Source organism: Microtus ochrogaster, chromosome 22 (genome assembly GCF_000317375.1).
Source record: "Microtus ochrogaster isolate Prairie Vole_2 chromosome 22, MicOch1.0, whole genome shotgun sequence".
NCBI lineage: Eukaryota > Metazoa > Chordata > Mammalia > Rodentia > Cricetidae > Microtus > Microtus ochrogaster.
Window position 1 is genome coordinate 11,807,639 of NC_022023.1, and position 8,706 is coordinate 11,816,344.

At 48.5% G+C, this 8,706-nt stretch overlaps 1 pseudogene; it reads right to left on the reverse strand.

The window, feature by feature from the left end:
- Positions 1 to 3,925: 3,925 nt before the first annotated feature.
- On the reverse strand, positions 3,926 to 8,453 carry LOC101989868 (annotated as a pseudogene).
- Positions 8,454 to 8,706: the final 253 nt, after the last annotated feature.

Here is an 8,706-nt window from a genome sequence, read left to right on the forward strand (position 1 = left end):
GAAAGAAAAGGGGAAAAGGGGGGAAGGAGAGGGGAGACTGGCTTCTGTGGACAGGAATGGCAGAAAAGAAGAGAGAGGCAGAGAAAGAAGGACAGAGAGAGAGAGAGAGAGAGAGAGAGAGAGAGAGAGAGAGAGAGAGAGAGAGAAAGGAGAGGTAGACAAGGCCAACCGTGAAAAGGGAACTTGGTGAATGTGCACAGGAACTGAGGAGTTGCTCTTAGTGGCTACAGCTGAGGACAGAACCTGTCAGGACCCCAAGGTCAGGCCAGTACAGATGCCTGAATAATAATATTCCTACCTTTTGTTTATTATAAAAAAGGTGAGGAGATGGAAAGGGGTAACAGGTGTAGCTGGGATGAGGACGATGTGTTCTCAAACTACTTCCGGCTTGCCTGGAAGTTGTCGTTCATTTTTGGGGAACTGGGGAAAGCAAGGTCTGGCCACATCCTGGAGTAACTGGCAGTTTCGCTTTACTGTCCAGGCTCTGTAGAAATGTCAGGTGTCGCTTGGACCTGCTGAAATGCTGTTTGAGGTGAATCCAAGTCAACTCCCTAGGGCTTAAAACATTGGTCCTTCCTCATCACCAGAGCATCCACCCTGACACTCTCCTTCTATCTAATCTACCAGGAAACACAGGGGGTTGATTACTGAGCACAGTCATTGTAGAGTTAGGACCTCTGGGGTTCTGCTGGTTCTCACCACACAGACATGTTTGGTCCTCTTGAACCACCAGCTCTGTGGCCATCAGCTGGCTGTCCTAGAACTTGCTATGTAGACCAGGTTGGTCTCAAGCTCAAAGAGCTCTGCTCTCCTGAGCACTGCACCCAGCGGTTCCATCTTTTCTACCAATGGGAGTTTTACTAAAATGCTTTATAGAGAGCGAGTGCACAGGCTTCGTCTCCTTTGTCCCAGGTTTCCTCTTCTCAGCAGAGTCCTGCAGCCCTGGATGCCATGAATTCTGGACAGGCTCATAGCTTAACATTTGTCTAAGATCAAAGTGTGTGCCCAAGGCTGCATCCTGTGCCAGGTGGTCTTGGCACAGAGCTTTAAACTCAGCACTCAGGAGGCAGAGACAGGAGGATCTGTGAGTTCAAGACCAGTCTGGTCTACAGAGTGAGTTCCAGGACAGCCAGGGATTCACAGAAACCCTATCTGAAAACAAAACATACATATCAACAACAACAACAAAAACCATAAACAACAAAAAAGCTGGGCCCTGTTCTCCAAGATTACACTTGATTATCAGTTGCACGGCGTTTGTTGATGTTAGCAGCCACCTAAGCTGTGAGGCCTAGCTCTGGCGCCTAGCTCTGACCTAGCACTGGCCATCCAGAGTGAGGGACAGGGTCACCTTTTCATTGATAGTAAAAACCCAGGTGCTCCTAGTGCTTTGGATTGTGTGGTCATTTCCCTGAGATTCCAGACCCATTTCTTATGTGTGTCCCTAAAAATGGAAGCAGCCTCACACTCCCCTGCTGACCCTAGAAGCTGAACGGCCACTGCTTCATTCTTGCTCCTTCAGAGCGATCTGTGCTCTCCTGTTCACTGCTGTATTGCGTGACGAGCAGGTCTGTGCGCTAGGCCTCTGATAAATGATTGCTGTTGAATTCATGAACGAATAAATGAGTGAGTCAGAGGTCAGGGGCTGAACCATACTTTAGACAAGCAGGGCTGAATCACAGGGCAATAAAGGCTAGGGTGGAGAAGAGTGGGAGAGTGAGGTGGTAGAAGGAGAAATGAATTTGTAGGAGGAGCCTACACCCTGAGCAGGCTTCCTGGAGCAGCCAGAACCAAACTCCAGTTTAGGAACTTAAACCCCACCCCCACGGTGTTGGTTTTTTGTTTGTTTTTGTTTTGTTTTGTCTTTGTTTCTCCTTGAGCCTACACACCCAGCTAATAAAAGGCTACAAAGCAGAGGTACACAAGTGCACTAGGAACCAGCAGCTGATTTTATCCACACGCTCCCTCTCTCCCTCTCCCTTCTCTCTCTCTCTCTCTCTCTCTCTCTCTCTCTCTCTCTCTTTCTCTCTCCTCCCTCACCTCCTTTCTCCCCTTTTTGCCTTTCCCTCCATAGCTCCCTGAATAAATATTTAACATCATTTCTACATGTGTGTCTATCCATGTTTCTGTCTCCTGCCCGCCGGCCATGTGTCTCCCTTCCTGGGACCAGCCACTGCTCAGGGACCTGGCAGCCATCTCTGCCAGGTGGCTGCTCCCAGGGCCCGCTGCCTGCTGACACATGGCCCGCTACCACCATTTGGGACCTACAGCATTTCTGCTGCCTACTGTCGTGGGGATCTTGCAGCATTTTTAAATAATCATAACATCTAACATCCTAAATAGATTTTAGAAGATATTTTAGCAGGCCGGGCGGTGGTGGCGCACGCCTTTAATCCCAGCACTCGGGAGGCAGAGACAGGCGGATCTCTGTGAGTTCGAGACCAGCCTGGTCTACAGAGCTAGTTCCAGGACAGGCTCCAAAACCACAGAGAAACCCTGTCTCGAAAAGCAAAACAAAACAAAACAAAAAGATATTTTAATGATTCTTTCTGAAGCCTCTTCTGGCCTGCTCAGTGGGGCCCAAGGTCACATTAATCCATGGTTGAGTCCAGTCCATTTATTTCTAGGAGAAAAAGGAGAAGTAACAGACTGAGTTAGGGTCTGGTGTAATCACCAGGTCTCCAGAACTTTGTGATTCCTGAAGCTTAGCGCCTAAGACCCAAGGCAGAAAGTAAAGGAAGAAAGGAACCTACGAAGTCTGAATGGAGAGAAAGCCCTAAAACTAGGCTGATGTGTGGGTTGCATCTCTTTGGGCTAGAGTTTTGGGCATGGGGCTGAGTGGTTGGACTCTCCTGGTGTGCCTTGGAGACTGGAAGACTTCCCAAAGGCTGTCTTGATTTGAAGAACAAGAATCCCCAGATCTCCGAGATGAGAATTGGTGGGCTGGTTGGAAATGGGTGGAACTCAGAAAGGTGGATTTGGTCAATAGAAAGGGAAGAGCTCCAGTAGACCTGAGCAGGGCAAACATGGCTGTGGCAGATCTTGTCCTCTTCCATTTCCTCTGCCTTGCTAAACTGTTAGATTACATCCCTAACACCATGGTCTATTCCCTTATTTGGATACTTCCTCCTCCTGAGGCTGACCACCAAGGCCCAGGTATCAAAATATTGAAATCTCAAAACCCAAGTCCCTCTTTTGTCTCTTCCATAATTAACAAGCCCAATAAAAACAAACCAACTCATCCTAACAAGGGGGTTACCATTTGCCTATGGGCCACATCTGCCTTCCCTTTATCCAAAGGCAGTCCTTTGTTCCTCTGAGGAAATATCTCTTCCCCTCTCCCTTGCCCCTTTCTCCCCTCTCCCTTGTCTCCTATTCCCTGTATTTGTCCCTCTGGGGTAATTCTCCTTTGTGCTGAGAACTTGGTCTTGGTGTGTCCTTCCAGAAAGTTCTACTGAAGGAAGAAGAATGAGGGGTTGGGCCAGCACGGGGGGGGGGGGGGAGGCAGGAGATTGTTAGTATTCAGTAAAAATGTCTGGTCAGGATCCAAGAACTGGGGCTTGAGGCCAGCCTGGCAAGGGGCTCAAAGGGGCATCATAGTGTGTAACTTCAACAAGTAGGCACAGTGATTTGTTTCTGGGGTGTTCAGGATGTCAGAGTGAAGACATGCAGTTTAGTGGAACCTTGTCTGAGTGTAGCAAAGCAGGGAGTGTCTAGGTACATTTTTTTTTTTTTTTTTTTTTTTTTTTTAGCAAACTCAGGGACTGGGCTGGGGATTTGTGCAGTGAGAGAAGAGGCACTTACTGTGTCCGTGCCCAGCAGCTTCAAGGCAAAGTGCACACAGTTGCTGGTGATATCATCGTAGGGAGGAGGAAGGCTGGCCATAGCTGTTTGCACCCTGCCCTCCAGTTCTTGAGTTTTAATGTTACTGCGTTGGCGAAGTACGTGCAACCAGACGTCCAGAGCTCCTCAAGGCATTGAGGTTCTCTTTGCACACCACACCTTCACAGCTATCCCAAAGCCTTTGTCCTCTGCCCCTGCTGGAGGATATCCCTGTGGGGATAGCAGGCCCAGTGCAAATAGGAGCTACCATTTCCTCAAACTGAAGTTCTATACCTGGGCTGCCCCTCCCCCTTTCAGAGGCCTACACAGCCCCCACCCGACGACTGGCCAAATTTGTCTTGCTCACCATCAAAGTGTATGATCTCTCCGTTGCCACAGTCAACACCCATATGGACTTTAGAGGATTGTGGCATAGAAGATGGCTTCTTGAACAGGAGGACATCTCCAGGGAGAGTGTTGCCTTGGTCTAACTCCACCTCCTGGAAGGGCTCACTCATGGACTCTTTGGAGCAGAACTTAAAGATGCAGTTTTCCCCTAGAAGGGACTAAGAGGGGAAATGTCAGACTGCAGGGTGGATGCACAGTTATTGCTGGGTCTTTCTGCTCATCACACACGGTAGACCTGGATCAGAGTGGGGCCCTAGGCAGAAGGTCTCCATTGCTTTACACCTGCCTCCCTGTCTATAAGAAACTGCAGAGGCATGAAAACCACATATGTACCCTGCCCTGAGCCACACCTAGGGACCCTATACTGTCCATCAATCGGGACTCTCATACACGTATTCCCAAATCCTGCCACTATTTTCTCCTCCATATCATGCTTCCTGGATGTCCTTCCTCATCTTCCAAGTTGGTATTCCTACAAGCAGCACTGGGTTCTGGGTGTCAGCAGGTACCTGGGTTGAGATGTAGGCCTGAAGAAACAATAAGACTTCAGTGAGATCTGGACCATGGTAGACACCTTCCAGGTCCAATAACCTCAGCAGCCAACATACACTCATTTAGCTGCTTGCTACCATTCTCAAGATAGATGTAGTATTCTTATATTCAGGAGGAAATTGAGGAATGGCAAATCTTACTATAGTTCACACAGCTGACCTGTGTCCACATGACCATCCTGAGTCCTATGTACTAAATAAATACCATCGCATGTTTCTTTCTGTAAAGGAACTAAGGCATTCATTTTAGTTTCTTATCTTTACAGAGGGCACTGCAGACTTTGAAGGATGATCTCACTGCCCTGGTTATACCTGAGCTTTGGTTTCAGAGGAGAGATAAGAGGAGAAGGACTATAGGGACAATGCTAAATGACCTGGAACCACCAAGTGATCCCTCACTTTGTGTCCTTCTGACCTCTGGCCAGAGATCATACACTCTAAAATCCACTGAATAGGGAGACACCTTCCTCCTAGCTTCCCTCCCAGCCCATACCCACGGGGTCAAGCAGAAGTCACAGCTATGGAAGACAGTGGACTGTTGAGATGCTGGAACCCTGCCTGGAAGGAAAAAATGAGGCAAGGACTTTGGCTAAATTTCCCTGGGATGAGAAGCTCATTTAGTGAGAGAAAACAGTCATTACCTCGGGCTACTTTCCCTGTCCTCCCTGCTCTGGTTGCTCAGTGTCTGGGTGCTGTGCATAAACCTGCACTAGATGACTGACTACAGGTTGAGAGACCTGTCACTTCACCGTATAGGACATGATATTTGGAAGAAAGCTAAAAGTAACGGACAGATTTAGGGTCTGGTGTAATCAACAAGTCTCCAGCACTTTGTGATTCCTGGAGCTTAGCTCCTAAGACCCACATCAGGGAGACAGAGAGTAAAGTAAGAAAGGAACTTAGTAGGTCTGAATGGAGAGAAAGCCCTAAAACTAGGCTGATGTGTGGGTTACATCTTTTTGGGCTAGAGTTTTGGGCATGGGACTGAGTGGCTAGAAACTCCTGGTAAGGTTTGGAGAATGGAAGAGTTCACAAAGTTTGACTTGATTTGAAGAAGAATCCCCAGATTTCCAAGATGAGAGTTGTTGGGCTGGATGGAACTCAGAAAGGTGAATTTGGTCAATAGAAAGGGAAGGGCTCCAGTAGACCTAAGCAGGGCAGACACAGTTCTGGAGGATCTTGTCCTCTTCCATTCCCTCTGCCTTGCTAAACTGTTAGATGACATTCCTGAAGCTAGCCACCAAAGTCTATTCCCTTATTTGGTCACTTCCTCCTCCTGATGCTGACCACCCAGGCCCAGCTATCAAAGTATTGAAGTCTAGCAATCAACCACCCTCTTTGTCTATCATAATTAACAAGCCCCCCCCCCCAAAGAACCAACTCATCCTAACAAAGGGGTTACCCTTTTCCCTTTATAAACTGCCATTTTCCAGCCGGGCAGTGGTGGCGCACACCTTTAATCCCAGCACTCGGGAGGCAGAGGCAGGCGGATCTCTGTGAGTTCGAGACCAGCCTGGTCTACAAGAGCTAGTTTCAGGACAGGCTCCAAAACCACAGAGAAACCCTGTCTCAAAAAACCAAAAAATACAAAACAAAAACAAAAACTGCCATTTTCCTATGGGCCACATTTGCCTTCATTTTATCCAAGGCAGTAGTACTGTGTTCCTCTGGGGAAATATCTCCTCCCTTCTCCCTTGCCCCTTTCTCCTCTCTCCCTTGTCTCCTATCCCCTGCCTTTGTCCCCCTGGGGCTAATAATTCTCCTTTCTGATGAGAACTTGGTCTTGGTGTATCCTTCCAGAAAGTTCTACTGAAGGAAGAAGAATGAGGGGTTGGGCCAGCACTGGGGCAGGAGATTGGTAGTATTCAATAAATATGTCTGGTCAGGATATAAGAACTGGGGCTTGAGGCCAGCCTGGCAAGGGCTCAAAGGGCTTCATAGTGTGTAACTTCAACAACGGGGCACAGCGATTTCTTTCTGGGACTTTTGGATGTCAGAGTGAAGACCTTCAGTTTATAGGAACCTGGCCTGGTCTGAGTGTAGCAGGGGAGGGGAATGTCGGAGTTTTGCTGGAGCTAGTTGTCTAGGTATATTTCTTAGCAAACTCGGGGTTGGGATGAGGATGTACAGCTGGAAAAGAGGCGCTTACTGAATCCATGCCCAGCAGGTTCAGGGCAAAGTGCGCGCAGTTGCTGCTGATAGCATTGTACTCAGGAGGGTCGTTGTTCATAACTTTTTCCACCCGGTGATCCAGGTCCTTAGGGTCAATGCCACCACGTTTGCGAAGCACACGAGAGAGCTGTCTTTCTCTCTGCATTTGACGGAGGCCCTCTTTGAGCACTTTACCATCTCTGTACTCCAGAAGCGATTGTACTGTGCCACCCACACCATTCTTGGTGGTTACTCCTGTGGGGATAGCGGGCCCAGTGCAAATCAGAGACAGCGTTTCCTCAAACTGAAGTCCCACATTCGGGCTGCCCCGCCCTCTTTCAGAGACAATTTCATCCCAGTTCTCATGCCAGCTCAGTCCTCTCTTGACTGGCCAAATTTGTTTTCGCTCACCCTCAAAGTGTATGATCTCTCCGTTGCGACAGTAAACACCCACGTGGGTCCCACAGCGCTGTAGATTAGAACTTGAACAGGTAAAGGTCTCCAGGCTGAGGCTCTCCTTGGCTTAACTCCACCTCCTGGAAGTGCTCATTCAGGAATGTCTCAGAGAAGAAGAAATTGATGGTGATGGCTGCCTTTGGTAGGGTCTAAGAGGAGAAATATCACAGACTGTAGGTTGTATGTACAGGTACAGCTGGGTCATTCTGCTTGTCACAGATGGTAGATCTGTCTCAGGGTAGGGACCTAGGCAGAAGGACTTCACTGCTTAACACCTGCCCCCCTTCCTTAAGGGATTCCAGAGGCCTGCAAACCATAGATGTCCCCTTCCCTGAGCCACTCTTAAGGATCCCACACTGTGAAGCAATTGGGACTTCCTTTTCACCCAGGGTTATCCACATATTCCCAAATCCTGCCACTCTTTTCTCCTCCCTCCTCCGATTCCCGGATCTCCTTCCTCCTTGGTCTTCCATCTTTGTGTGCCTACAAGCAACACTGGGTTCTGGGTGTCTGCAGGTATCTGTGTTGAGAAGTTGGCCTGAAGAAACAGGAAAACTTCAGTGAGATCTGGACCCTGGTAGACACCTCCCAAGTCCAATAACCTCAGCAGCCAACGTGCACTCATTCACTGCTTGTTACCATTCTCAAGATAGGTGTAGTGTTCTTATTTTCAGGAAGAAGTTGAGGACTGTCAATTTCTATAGTGCACACAGTGACAATTCTATGTCCCATATACTAAATTAATACTGTGGCATTTTCTTCTTATTTTATAAGGAACTAAAGCATCCAGCTTAGTTTCTCATCTTTACTGGGTACAGAGGGCGCTGGAAACTTGGAAGGATGATTTCAGTGCCCTGTTTATAACTGAACATCGGTTTAAGAGGACAAAGAGAGAAAGAAAGGAAGAGAGAGAGAAAGAGAGAGAGAGAGAGAGAGAGAGAGAGAGAGAGAGAGAGAGAGAGACTATTGGGGCATTGCTATAAAACCTGAGAATAACAAGTGACCCCTCACCACAGGCCTCTTTGTGTCCTTGTGCCCTTGGTCAGGGGTCACACTCTCTAACATCCACCAGATAGGGAGAACACCTTCCTCCCCGCTCCCCTCCCATCCCATACACACGGGGTCAAGCAGAAGTCACAGCTATGGAAGGCAGGGGACTGTCCTGGCCCCTGTTGAGACAGCTGGTACCCTGCCTGGAGAGGAGACAAAATGAGCCAATGACTTCTGCTTCATGTACCATGGATTTGGAGGAGCTCATCTAGGGAGAGAAAAACCAGTCATCACCACCGGGTTCGTCCCCTGTCCTCCCTGCTCTGGC